The following is a 14,549-nucleotide window of genomic DNA, read 5'->3' as shown; positions in this document are numbered from 1 at the left end:
GCTTTGAAAAATAGACCCTAAAGGCTGAAACTAAGACGTGAACATTTCTCTGGAGATATGGAGCATGTCACGGATACAAAAGAGAATTAGTGTTATTTCCTTGAAAACGTGGAGACAGGAAAGGGACTGGTTAGAGATCTCATGGAAGGCCAAATCATCCAGCCATTCGCAAACTTTCAGCAGAATGTCACAGACAAGGTAAAGTGGAAATGCAAGTACCAGTAGCTGAAAATGCCGCGAGTAAAAAAAAATAGAGGTAATAATTATCTCACTTGAGGGTAACCTTTGATATGATGTAAAGCATAGAGGTTTCCTTTGTTCTCCAAACCCTGAGACGCTGCTTGGGGGTTTTGGGGGTATGGATTGCCCATAAATTGTGTGATGGCTTCAGTAACAACAGAAGATACCTGGTTTACATTATGAAATTGGCTCTTAGACTCGGATTACTTAAGCAAGCACAAGATATGAAAATGTGGTGGGAGTGCCTCCTTGGAAAAGCAACAAATAACCACGTTTTCAGCCTGCTGTGACCAACCTGTCAGCCGACATGACTGGTTTCTTGACCTATGTTCTACATAGAGTGTCGTAGCGATGTCTGGTATACTTACATTTCCTATATGACATTTATTAGCCATATGTGGGAAAATGTTAGTATAAAATGTCTTAGGCTATCGTGAAACAGCTAGATTCTTTGTGCAGTTTTAAGTGTGTTGGACATAACTGAATCCATGTATGCTTGCAAATTATTGAAAATGAGTAACGTATTCAATATCTTACTTTGAAAAGAGACAAAACATAGTATAGAAATGTCTGAGCTATTTAAACGCATATTTGCAGTTCTTGGTTTGAACACTCCGTGTCGCTCTTGCTGTATTTTATTGCTGCTGAGACTCAAGGAATTTTCAGGCAGGAAGCAGCCTGCTGAGAACCAGCTTCCCTGACGTTATCTGGCTGTTGAATTCCCGGCTGCAATATTGTGCTTATATTTGACTATTACCCTCGCTCAAAACCGTTCAAAGGGATTTAAAAGCGTCGCCGCGTCAAGAAATGAAATGAAACCCCTCTCTTCCGTGGAAGGAGATTATAAATGTGATCACAGACAGTGGTTTTCTTTCTCTTCCTTTTTCTGTATGATGTCGCTTATTCGCTGATTCCTGTAGAATGAGGGGGAGGGATTTCTGCCAAAGATCTGGACCGATTCATACACAGACGGTTGAATGGTAAGATCCGAGTTAATTTCGGGAGAAATAAACTGTTACACTTTCCCCCTTTTCACATTGGTAAACATAAGTGAAGATCGAATAGAGTAAACGTAGGTACTCAACACCGTTTTCGTCTGAGTATGGAGGCAGAAACGGAAAATCCACTCTGTGTATTTACAGTGAAGATGGAGATTCTGGAGATAAGGAACAATGATCCGCATTTTCCTGACAGTCATGTCATTACCAATTATTAAGATTTTGAGGTATCGCTGTAGACAGGCAAGGATGAGAGCCCATTCCAGGAACTGATAATAAAAAGGAAATCAACACAATTATACAGACTTCCTGCATTTGATGATGGAAATCCACGAAGACCTGGAGATGGCAGGCAGACAGACGTTTCTAGTTTTGCTCTATATGTAAAGGAAAATGCACGAACCATGAATCAGGCTGCCTGCAGAGTACGGCTGGAGAAGAATGTATCAAAAGTCTTGTTTTCATAATAAATACGACTGATATGAACGAGTGAGGTGGGAAAGGAATAGGTGGCGAAGGGGAGGTACAGGAAGAGAACACATGCTTTCAGCCCTAAGAATTTACCCAAGTAAAATAAGCTTCTTATCTAAATTCCTGAACAGGAGACACCTACATGAAAGAAGTAGATTTTAGAAAGCTGGAAACAATTAACTACTTTTAGGATGCAAAAATTGTGCCGAATCATTGCATTTTACAAAGTTCTCATTGAGGTTCTGGAATTAAAGGATATGGTGTGATAAAAGAAAACTGAACACGAGGTACTGGTGTAGGTCTTTTTAGTGTCAAAGGATTTAGGGAAAAATAGGAGGTTTTCTGTGGAATAATTGAAGACTACCACTCTGTGATAAAATTAATAACAAAATAAAAAATACCCCTAATACTCGGAAAGGCCTTCGACTGTGAGAAGCTTGAGTAAATCATCTACAGAGCGAGGAGCTCTGGAAACATTAAAATAGAAAATTACCCATTTTATCCCGATTCTTGTATATTTACTCAACTCTCATGCACCTTGCACTGGAAAAAACAACAGCTCAGCTGTACTGACAATGTAAATTCTACTGCTTTAGATTCGGATCAGAATGCCAATGTGAGATGTTCACTAGTAGGGTAAGTGAAAATTTTTATATTTATATAAACTCTGAAAATGGTGACAACTGTGTTCCAAGAACAATGGATTATATCTATATATATCATTCTATATAAATAAAACAGTGTTGTCCCGTTTTACATACAATAGATATTAAAATGATTGAACTAGGGAAGTTAAGATCATTTGTTATAGTTTCGTTTCCTCTCTATATTCATTTCATATTACCGTCTATTAACATATAACAAACAGCCTTCCGAACAAATGTATGTATAGCGTATGTGTATATTTGCCCTGGGGATACTTACGGCACTTGATTTTAACTGTACCTAGATTCCAGTCATACTGGTTTCTGTAATTGTCGGTTGAACACTTGGTGGCGCTGTTGGCCAAGCTGCTGCAGAAATGGCGACGCAAATACTGTCCGCTCCATTGTTATAAAGGCGTCATTCTGCGAAGAGGAAAAAGGGATAACTGCTTGGGAAGACATTCAAGGACGAATAAGTAGCCGGGCCTCAATGCACCGGTAAGACCGCCTCCAGCAATGGGAACCACTCCGAGTCCCTGGGATCAGCTGTGCTTTGGAATGGTTCGCAGAGAAGGGAAGCTCGGCAGGAGAAGGCAAGTCCTGTGTGTCTTTCTGCTTGTTTCTGTTTGCGGGGCGGTATCGGACACCCTGCGATACTCGATGCCAGAGGAAAGGGAAAGCGGATCTTTTGTAGGCAATATCGCAAATAGGTGACCAGATGTCCCGATTTTATAGGGACAGTCCCGATTTTTGGGTATTTTTCTTATATAAGCGCCTATTACCCCCACCCCCCACCCCACCTCCCGATTTTTCACATTTGCTGTCTGGTCACCCTACTCGCAAAGGATCTGGGGCTGGATGTAAGAAAGCTCTCTGTTCGTAAGGCCAGGGTCGTTTCTTCTCAGGGCAGCCAAGAGCAGCTGCAGCTCAATGTAAACAGCGGGGATTTATTAATAGGAGAGCAAATAGACCGAAGGTGGCTGTGCGGGCCCCTCGACCCTTGCACTTTATATTTCGAACTAGTGCTGGAAGATCCATTGCAGTTATATCTGGGCGACGTGCAGATAGAGGCTATCAATGACAATTCACCTACATTCCCCCCAAAAGAGCTGATCTTGAACATTAACGGAAGTGTCTCAAACCCACACCCGCTTCCCCCTAGGAAAAGCCCAAGATTCAGACGTGGGAACAAACGGTATCCAAAGCTACACGCTCAGTTCCAATGAACACTTCCGTCTGGATGTGCAAACCCACCGGGACAGCAGTAAATATGCGGAGCTGGTGCTAGAGAAACCGCTAGATCGTAAGGAGAAGACAGAATTTAATTTGATCCTCACAGCTGCCGATGGGAGCACTCCGCAGAGGACGGGCACAGCTCAGATAGGCGTCGTTGTTCTAGATATAAATGACAACTCTCCTCAGTTCAGTCAGTCAGTCAGTGTATACGGTGAAGTTGGTGGAAAACAGTCTTCGGGGTATTCTGGTCTCTAAGGTTGAAGCCAGCGATTTGGATCATGGTTCAAATGCAGCCATCACCTATTCATTCAAGCAGATACCTAACAGTCCTCCGGTTATTCAAGTTAAACCAATTAACAGGCGAAATCGCCGTTTGGAGATTGATTGATTGATTTTGAAGAAGCAGCGATGTATGAACTGAACATTGAGGCCACCGATTCTGGGGGCCTCTCTGCACACTCTAAGTTCCTTGTGCAGGTTATCGATGTAAATGAGAATCCCCCAGAGGTGACAATCACCTCCGTAACCAGCCCAGTATCTGAGGACTCCCCCAACGAGACCGTGGTGGCCCTGTTCAATGTGAGAGACCGGGATTCCGGGGACAATGGGAAAAGAATGTGCTCCATTCAGGATAATCTTCCGTTTGCTCTTAAACCAACTTTCCAGAATTATTACGAGCTAGTGACACAAAGTCCCCTGGACAGGGAGGAAGTGCCGGAATATAACATAACCATCACAGCCACAGACCTAGGTCACCCCAGGCTAACCGCTGAGCGGGTCATCAGTGTGCAAATATGGGACATTAACGATAACCTGCCTGTGTTTAATCAGTCGCCAGACCTCATGTAGTACCTGAAGGAAAACAACAATCCCAACCAGCTGGTTGGAGCCGTGCGCGCTGATAACATGGATACAGAGCAGAATGCCGGAGTGAGGTACTTGCTATTGCCTGGGAAGGTCGGTAACTTCCAGTTGTCTTCTTACATCCCCACAAACTCCGAAAACGGGAACGTGTACGTTCTGCGGTCTCTGGATTATGAGCAAACGAGGGATTTCCAGGTTGCAGTGAGAGCTGCAGATGGCGGGTCCCCGCCACTGAGCTCTGAAGTCAGGGATTTAAAAAAAAATTAGTCCTGAAATGAACGTGGGACCAGTGGAGTCCTCTAAAGATTGGAATGTGATCATCATGCTTCTTTCTGTATTTCAGAAAGTGGGCATTAAAATTCGGTGCATTCCATAGTTCAGAAAGTTGGGTCTTGGTAAGGCTCTAGAGAAGAGTCATAGTAGTCAGGGTAGGAGAGATGAAGGCATTAATAGAGATTTTTTTCAAGAAAACTGAGTGAAGCAGCGTGATGTTTGAGGAGGATGGGTGAGGGGAGAATGATGATAGTAAGTTGCCAGCGCCCAGCTCTATGAGATGAAGAAGGAGAAGGAAAGTTCTAAGTCATGGATGGTACCAAAATTTAGGACAGTAAAGGCAAATAATTCTCAGAAGATTGAGTCTGACTGGAGGTTGCTCCTGTGGCCCAGAAAATTGAAAGGAAGCCACTCCCCTGAATTTGTATCTGTATCTATAAAGTATTTCTTTAAATATTTGTAAATTACTATAGGGATCCATTCTTACCATTAATGATTAAATAAAAGGTGAACCATCTTTCTGCTTTAGAGTGATCTCTGTTAGTCTTCTTTGTGCATCCAAGATTAGTGTAAAAAATTAGGTTTATTTTGACTTCCACGAGAGAACGTTATTTTTTTTCCTGATCCTTCTATGCTTTGAGTAGAGATCTGCTCTTTCTACCCACCTCACCAACAATGACCCGATAGCTTTTCAAAAAGGGAATGGTCTGGCCAAAAAGGGATGCGCTTACCTCAAAAGTTCTTTAGTCAGAGCTGTTAAAATTCAAACTTGATATTAAGAGTTTTTAAAGTCTAAAGAATAGACATAGTGAGTGAATCACAATGGTCTTGTGAGAAAATACCTTGAAAACTTATGTCTGCGGAAGAGAATATATTTTCAAAGGAAAACCCCAGATCAGGAGCTGAGAGCTATGCTCACAAGGTTTGATCGGGTGCAAAGGGAAGAAAATGAGATGGAGTATGACACAGAGGGTGAGAATCTTCCTGTCCCACACCACACAGAGATGACCATGGCAGTGGAACTGGCCTGATTGCTGCCCCTGAGAGTCAAGGAAGAACGTGATCACCAGAGATGGATGGCAGAATTAGGGATCAGGGAGACTCAAGGTCTCAGAATGCTGAGGAGAAAGCCCACGAGAGGCACATAGAACAAATAGCAGCAGTCAAGGCCAAAGAAGAAGATGGTGTAGAGAGGAAGGGTTTAGATTTTTTGGGATGGGGGAGCCTATACAGGAAGGATGGGCTCCACCTAGACCAAAGTGAATCCAGACTGCTGGCACTTAACATTAAAAAGGTTGCAGAGCAGTTTTTAAACTAAGAGATGGGGGAAAGCTGATTGCTGTAGAGGAGCATGTGGATCAGACAGAGACTTCTCTTAGAGGAGAGTCTATTGATAGAGATTATCTAGGAGAGGATGGAAGAGGATAAAGTATGGGCCAGATCAGATGAGAAACATTCTCATAAAAAAGAATCTGACACATCAGAAAAGGGCAGATAAATAAACAGTGACAAGTTTTTAAAGTGCTTGTACACAAATGCTAGAAATCTAAATAATAAGATGGGTGAACTAGAGTGCCTCATGTTAAAGGAGGATATTGATATAATAGGCATCACAGAAACCTGATGGAGTGAGGACAATCAATGGGACACAATCATTCCAGGGTACAAAATATATCAGAAGAACAGAACAGGTCATGCGGGAGTGGGGAGTGGTACTATATGTGAAAGAAAATGTAGAATCAAATGAAGTAAAAATCTTAAATGAATCCACATGGTCCATAGAATCTCTATGGATAGTAACTCCATGCTCTAATAAGAATATAACAGTAGGGTTCTATTATCGACCACCTGACCAGGACAGTGATAGTGACAATGAAATGCTAAGGGAGATTAGAGAGGCTATCAAAATAAAGAACTCAATAATAGTGGGGGATTTCAGTTATCCCCATATTGACTGGGTACATGTCACCTCAGGATGAAATGCAGAGACAAAATTTCTCGATTACTTTAAATGACTGCTTCTTGGAGCAGCTGGTACAGGAACCCACAAGGGGAGAGGCAATTCTTGATTTAGTCCTGAGTGGAGCGCAGGATCTGGTCCAAGAGGTAACTATAATAGGACCGCTTGGAAATAGTGACCATAATATAACCTTTAACATTCCTGTGGTGGGAAGAACACCTCAACAGCCCAACACTGTGACATTTAATTTCAGAAAGGAGAACTATGCAAAAATGACGAGGTTAGTTAAACAGAAATTAAAAGATACAGTGACTAGAGTGAAATCCCTGCAAGCTGCATGGACACTTTTCAAAGACACCAAATAGAGGCCCAACTTAAATGTATACCCCAAATTAAAAAACACAGTAAAAGAACTAAAAAAGAGCCACCGTAGCTTAACCATGTAAAGGAGGCAGTGAGAGATAAAAAGGCATCTTTTAAAAAGTGGAAGTCAAATCCTAGTGAGGTAAATGGAAAGGAGCATAAGCACTGCCAAATTAAGTGTAAAAATGTAATAAGAAAAGCCAAAAAGGAGTTTGAAGAACAGCTAGCCAAAAACTCAAAGGTAATAACAAAATGTTTTTTAAGTACATCAGAAGCAGGAAGCCTGTTAAACAAACAGTGGGGCTCCTGGATGATCGAGATACAAAAGGAGCACTTAAAGATGATAAAGTCATTACAAAGAAACTAAATGAATTCTTTGCTTCAGTCTTCACAGCTGAGGATGTTAGGGAGATTCCCAAACCTGAACCATCCTTTGTAGGTGACAAATCTGAGGAATTGTCACAGATTGAAGTGTCACTAGAGGAGGTTTTGGAATTAATTGATAAACTTAACAGTAACAAGTCACCGGGATGAGATGGCATTCACCCAAGAGTTCTGAAAGAACTCAAATGTGAAATTGCGGAAATATTAACTATGGTTTGTAACCTGTCCTTTAAATCAGCTTCTGTACCCGATGACTGGAAGATAGCTAATGTAATGCCAATATTTAAAAAGGGCTCTAGAGGTGATCCTGGCAATTACAGACCAGTAAGTCTAACGTCAGTACCAGGCAAATTAGGTGAAACAATAGGAAAGAATAAAATTGTCAGACACATAGAAGAACATAACTTGTTGGGCAAAAGTCAACATGGTTTCTGTAAAGGAAAATCATGTCTTACTAATCTATTAGAGTTCTTTGAAGGGGTCAACAAACATGTGGACAAGGGGGATCCAGTGGACATAGTTTACTTTGATTTCCAAAAAGCCTTTGAAAAGTTCCCTCACCAAAGGCTCTTACGTAAATTAAGTTGTCATGGGATAAGAAGGAAGATCCTTTCAGGGAATGAGAACTGGTTAAAAGACAGGGAACAAAGGGTAGGAATAAATGGTAAATTTTCAGAATGGAGAGGGGTAACTAGTGGTGTTACCCAAGGGTCAGTCCTAGGACCAATCCTATTCAACTTATTCATAAATGATCTGGAGAGAGGGGTAAACAGTGAGGTGGCAAAGTTTGCAGATGATACTAAACTGCTCAAGATAGTTAAGACCAAAGCAGACTGTGAAGAACTTCAAAAAGATCTCTCAAAACTAAGTGATTGGGCAACAAAATGGCAAATGAAATTTAATGTGGATAAATGTAAAGTAATGCACATTGGAAAAAATAACCCCAACTATACATACAATATGATGGGGGCTTATTTAGCAACAACTAATCAGGAAAGAGATCTTGGAGTCATCATGGATAGTTCTCTGAAGATGTCCACGCAGTGTGCAGTGGCAATCAAAAAAGCAAACAGGATGTTAGGAATCATTAAAAAAGTGATAGAGAATAAGATGGAGAATATCTTATTGCCTTTATATAAATCCATGGTACACCCATATCTTGAATACTGCATACAGATATGGTCTCCTCATCTCAAAAAAGATATACTGGCATTAGAAAAGGTTCAGAGAAGGGCAATTAAAATCATTAGGGGTTTGGAATGGGTCCTATATGAGGAGAGATTAAAGAGGATAGGACTTTTCATCTTGGAAAAGAGGAGACTAAGGGGGGATATGATAGAGGTATATAAAATCATAAGTGGTGTGGAGAGAGTGGATAAGGAAAAGTTATTTACTTGTTCCCATAATATAAGAACTAGGGGCCAACAAATGAAATTAATGGGCAGCAGGTTTAAAACAAATAAAAGGAAGTTCTTCACACAGCGCACAGTCAACCTGTGGAACTCCTTGCCTGAGGAGGTTGTGAAGGCTAGGACTATAACAAGATTTAAAAGAGAACTAGATAAATTCATGGAGGTTAAGTCCATTAATGGCTATTAGCCAGGATAGATAGGTAAGGAATGGTGTCCCTAGCCTCTGTTTGTCAGAGGGTGGAGATGGATGTCAGGAGAGAAATCACTTGATCATTACCTGTTAGGTTCACTCCCTCTGGGGCACCTGGCATTGGCCACTGTCGGTAGACAGGATACTGGTCTGGATGGACCTTTGGTCTGACCCAGTATGGCCTTTCTTTTATGAGAAAATGGAGAATGGGAGTGCAGGCTGAAGGTGATTATGGAAAACTGATCTGATGGCCCAGGAGCAATTGTTGTGGATAGGTTTCAGAGTAGCAGCCGTGTTAGTCTGTATCCGCAAAAAGAACAGGACCTGTTCTTTTTGTTGTGGATAGTTACAGATGAGGTAAAGGCAGCCATCTGTGACAAAAAACAAAATCCTCCACCATTTTTGAGGCTGAAGAAATTGCTGATTGAATATGTTGAATCGAAGGCCCATCAGAGGCACAAATCCCAGGGGAATGAAAATCCCCATGACATCCTGGTGAAGAGGGGATTGGAAATAAACCTAACCCCAACTTTGATTAAAAAAGCCCTCTAGAGTCAAGGGTTTAAAATCCCCTACCAAAAGGGAAGACAAGTATTCTGTCATCACTAAGGGACTCCGGCCAAATGCATAACCAAAATGCCTGAGGCTCAAGGGAACCCCATGATCTGTGCCCAGCGCCCCGGTGAATACCACCACCATTGCTTCAGAGGTAGTGGTGGAGCAGGAGGAAATCCTAGTGAACTATATTAGGACTGGATCTTGGGAGGGTAGTGAAGAATTTATTAAAAATGCAAAGGTAAATGGCATAGATTGTTAGGGCTGGAGGGACACAGCAGCCCAAGTCACTTTGATCAGGGAAAGTTTGGTGAGGTGGGGGAGACAGAATTCCTGGTAAACACTTAAATGTATTAGCTTTGGCCAAATTCCCCTAGTTTTTCAGCACTTCATTGATTTTAGAAAGGTAAATGCCATCCCCTAACCCTGCTCTTTACCCCACACCCAGGACAGAAGACCTACTGGATCTATTGGGGAGTAAAAAGTACATCAGTAATCTGAATTTAATTTAAGGGTATAGGCCAGAGGTGGGCAAAGTACAGAACGGGGGCCTCATCTGGCCCTCCAGACATTTTAATCCAGCCCTCGAGCTCCCAATGGGGATCAGGGTCATGGCCTTGCCCCACTCTGCGCAGCTCCCAGAAGCAGCAGCATGCCCCCCTCCAGCTCCTACACGTAAGGGCAGCTAGGAGGCTCTGCACACTGCCCCTAGTGCTGCCCCCACAGCACCCATTGGCCAGGAACTGTGCCCAATGGGGTTGCGCCTGCAGACAGGACAGCGCACAGAGCTGCCTAGCCGCGCCTCCGTGTAGGAGCCGGAGGAGGGACATGCCACTGCTTCTGGGCGCTGCTTGAGGTAAGCACCGCTGCACCCCTGACCCTCTCCTGTGCCCCGACCCCCTGCCCCAGCCCTGATCCCCCTCCCACCAGCCAAACCCCTCAGACCCTGCCCGGAGCACCCTCCTGCACTCCCAACCCCTTATCCCCAGCCCCACCCCAGATCCCACACCCTCCACTGCATCCCAACTCCCTACTTCAGTCTGGAGCCCCTTCCCGCATCCTGAACTTTTCATTTCTGGCCCCACCCCAGAGCCTGCACCCCCAGCCGGAGCCCTCGCCCCAACCACCAATTTCGTGAGCATTCATGGACCACTATACAATTTCCATACCCAGATATGGCCCTCGGGCCAAAAAGTTTGCCCACCTCTGGTATAGGCAAATTCCCTTAGATGCTGATGTCCAGGAAAAGTCAGCTTTCATAGTGGAATCTGGTCTATGTGGATGTGGGGGCTACCTTTCAAAGGCTAATCAAATAATTGCTACAAAACTAGGGGAATATTGCTCCCTCCTTTCCCCCGACACCATTCCCCCGTATTCAGTACCGAAGCTGACACTTCATGCTCATAATTGAGAAAGTTACTAGAAGCTGTAGCTAGAGTAGAATCATATTTTCAAGTATCTGTGCCACATACTCAGAAAGGAAGATATTTTCATAGCATCTCTGTGGCTCCCTCAATCACATTATTGCAAGAAGAACTGAAATAAATGTAGATATAGTTAAGTGGAAAAATCAAAATGATAACGTTATCCAATGAAAACAATTTAATAGAATCAATTATTTTAGTGGCGGCGCTGTTGATCATAGACCAGCACATCCTTTAGCCATATGAGTTAGGAAGCAATGTTCACGCTAAGCCGAAGGAAACACCATCTTAACTGTTCGGGAGGAATAGCTGAAAAATGGTGTAAGGATGTTTTAAATGCATTCAGGGACAGCAATTAATAGCCGAATTACTCGCAATTAAGGTACAATATTGGACGCCAAGAAAATGGCCGGAAAGCACCGTGATTGCTTTAAAAAGACTCTGTCTTTTGTTGAAGTAAAATGGCGTGGATCAAGCGGATCCATGAAAAGGCAAGTAGCCTAGTTTATTCTCTAGCTGTGTGTGTGCCGGGTGTGATCCGAAACAATTCCGTGTTCTTTAGCTGTGGACATGGAAAGTGACTACTTTGTCACCAATATTGCAAAGGACTTAGGGGCTGCTGTTAGCCAGCTGTCCGCTCCTAGGTCTGTCCGCTCCTAAGGTCCGCATTGTTTCTGAATCTAAACACCCGGGATATGCCAATAAAAGAGAAACTGGACCGAGAGAAAATCTGCCCGGAAAGTGAGATCTGTAACATATTCTTGGAAACCCTATTGTCTCCAGTCCAAGCATAAGTGGTGGAGGTTTCTTACATAAACGATCATTCCCCTCTGTTCCGTTCCCCGAAAATGAAATGGTTGTAGAGATGCCGGAAACCACATCCGTTGGGTCTGGCGTTCCTCTGGACAGTGCCCAAGATTTACCTGTGAGAGGCAATAGCCTTCAGATCTACACGCCGAGTTCCGATGAACTTTTCTCCTTAGCTCTCAGGGTTAACGAGGGTGGCTTTAAATGCTCAGAGCTGGTACTGCAGAAGCACTTAGACCGGGACGAGAAGCAGGAGATTAGTTTTACTGCAACCAATGGGGATTCTCCACCCAGGTCTGGCACAGGCCAGGTCTGCGTTATAGTCCGGGATGGCAATGATAACACCCTTGTCTTTACTCGCGCGATTTACTAAACCCGTCTTCCGGAAAACAGCCCATTGACCAGTAAATCAGAAAGATGTCGTCAGCTATTTCAGCTACACTGTCACCGGAGCAAAACGAATCTGTGGAAGGGTGGATTTTGAGAAAGCTAAAAGTTATCTGATGGAGCGTAGCGCCACAGACGACGGGGGTCTGTCTGCTTACTGCAAAGTCCTCGTGGAGGTTCTGAATGTGAATGAGAACCCGCCGGAGATAGCATTCATATCCTTCACCAGCCCTATCCCCGAGGAGTCCCCCCAAGGACAGTGGTGGCCCTGTCAGTATCAGAGACGCAGATTCCATGGACAACTTGAAGGAAAGCATCGGCCCAGCTGTACTGATTGGCAATGTAAATGCTGTTGATTTAGATTCAAAGCAGAAGGCCAAAATGAAATATTCCTTAGTGCAGAGTCAGATAAGTGAGCTACCTTATATCTCCATAAATTTTGAAAATAGTAATATGTCTGTTCTCAGAACCCTGGATAAGAGGTAAAAAGGTAAGAGGTTGCCAGGTTGCAGGGAGAGTGGCGGGTGGCAGCTCTGAAGTCCAAGAGGCGCTGTAGTCGTCATCTGACTTGTTAAAATTGATAAAAATGACAAAGCCCTGTTCATGTTATACCGTCTGCAGAACAGCACCTCCACCCTGGTTCTGAGAGCAACGGAGGCGAGTTACGTTGTGGCTAAGGTGGCGGCATTGATTCTGGTCAGAATTTTTGGTTTTCCTACGGGCTGCTGAAGGTCACAGACCCGGATCACTGTCGGACTCCAAAATGGAGAAGTAAAGACCAATTACGGAGAGAGATCACGTTAAGCCAAAATTATTTGTTGTCTAAACAATGGACACCTGCCCTAATCCAGTGCTGCTACGCTAAATATACTGCTAGTGGATGGGTTTTCAGATGTGCATATACATGTGTAAGTACGTAAGAGGAGCAGCATGGCATATTAAATATAAATATATACTTAGATCGAAATTGGCTTCGCCAGAACTACATATCTGATGGTTGATCAACACTGAGTTCTGGTTTATCAGGCCTCAGTTTCCTAGTTTTCCTATTAAGGACCCAAATAAAGAAGAGCATTATAGGACTTCGGTGGGCACCCAAGATATCTCTAACCTCGCGGAAGAAACAGAAGCCACGGGACACATGAGAGAATTGCATCGAGGTGGTTTTATGGTATTTACCTGTGGAAAATAAACGTTCTGGGATGTTAGAGAAGAAAGGATGTGGAAATATCAGAATCCATTTTATTTCTCTATTAATTTATATTTCTCTCTCGTATAATGGGAAATAACCTGGGTTAAGACTTTTCTTACTATGAAATATTATAATCACAAATTATACTTAAAAGAGAAATCTTTGCCATGCAGAGAGTAACTTACACGCAATAAGTTTACACTGTAAAACCATGCATGTCTTATTTTAGCTGAGCCACGAGGTGGCGATATTGCCAAAGACGGTGCTGAAAATGCAGCTTTTCAGACTCCATCAGCCTTCAGTGGAAGCTGCATTGACATCTGAATCCAGACGACAACGGCTCTGCGCCGGGAACGAGTGACAAAGGATTACAGGGAAAGGGCGGCTGGAATAATTACAAATAAAGTCAATATCGGAGGACAAATCGTTTCCCCACTAGCACAACATATGAATGGCTGCAGCAGCTTTGCAGAGAGGCCCGTGTTTCAGATCTGACCCGGGAATGGCTGGAGGAATGGAGAATCGCTCCAGGAAAAGGCATGTTCTGTCTCTCTTTCTATGTCTGTGTGTGTTCCTGGCGGCGTGTGAGACGATCCGCTATTCTGTGCCTGAAGAGAAGAAAAGCGGGTCCCTACTTGCTAATATTGCAAAGGATTTGAAATTGGATGTAGGGAAATTGTCTGGTCGCAGTGCTCGCCTAGTTTCTAAAAACACCAAAGAGTATTTTGAGCTGAACACAGGATCCGGGGATGTGACAATAAAGGAGAAAATAGACCGTGAGGATCTGTGCGGACAGAGCGACCCGTGTTTGCTGCAATTCGAAATTGTGTTGGAAAATCCACTGCAGCTGTACCGAATAGAGGTGCAGATCGAAGATGAGAATGACAATTCCCCTAAATTCTCTAAAAAAGAATTCGTTTTTAAAATGCCGGAACAGATCCCCATAAACACCCGCTTCCCCTTGGAAGGAGCCCAAGATTTAGACATAGGAACAAATGGCATCCAGAGCTACGCAATAAACCCCAATAAGCATTTCCGTCTGGATGTACAAACCCTGGTTCAAATGCAGAAATCACCTATTCATTCAGGGAGGTGCCTGACAGATTCCTCAAATTATTCAAATTAAATCAATCATCTGGAGAAATCGCT

The 14,549-nt window shown here is 43.3% G+C and overlaps 2 pseudogenes; both read left to right on the top strand.

Annotated features, from left to right (window-relative positions):
* The first annotated feature begins 2,911 nt into the window (after positions 1-2,911).
* On the top strand, positions 2,912-13,761 carry LOC112102578 (annotated as a pseudogene).
* Positions 13,762-13,914: 153 nt separating this feature from the next.
* LOC112115060 overlaps positions 13,915-14,549 on the top strand; it is a 59,987-nt pseudogene continuing 59,352 nt past the window's right edge.

Source organism: Terrapene carolina, unplaced genomic scaffold (assembly GCF_002925995.2).
Source record: "Terrapene carolina triunguis isolate 2854851 unplaced genomic scaffold, T_m_triunguis-2.0 Scaffold838, whole genome shotgun sequence".
Taxonomy (NCBI): domain Eukaryota; kingdom Metazoa; phylum Chordata; order Testudines; family Emydidae; genus Terrapene; species Terrapene triunguis.
Note: the sequence above shows the minus strand (reverse complement) of the source record. Positions and strands in the feature narration are given on the sequence as shown.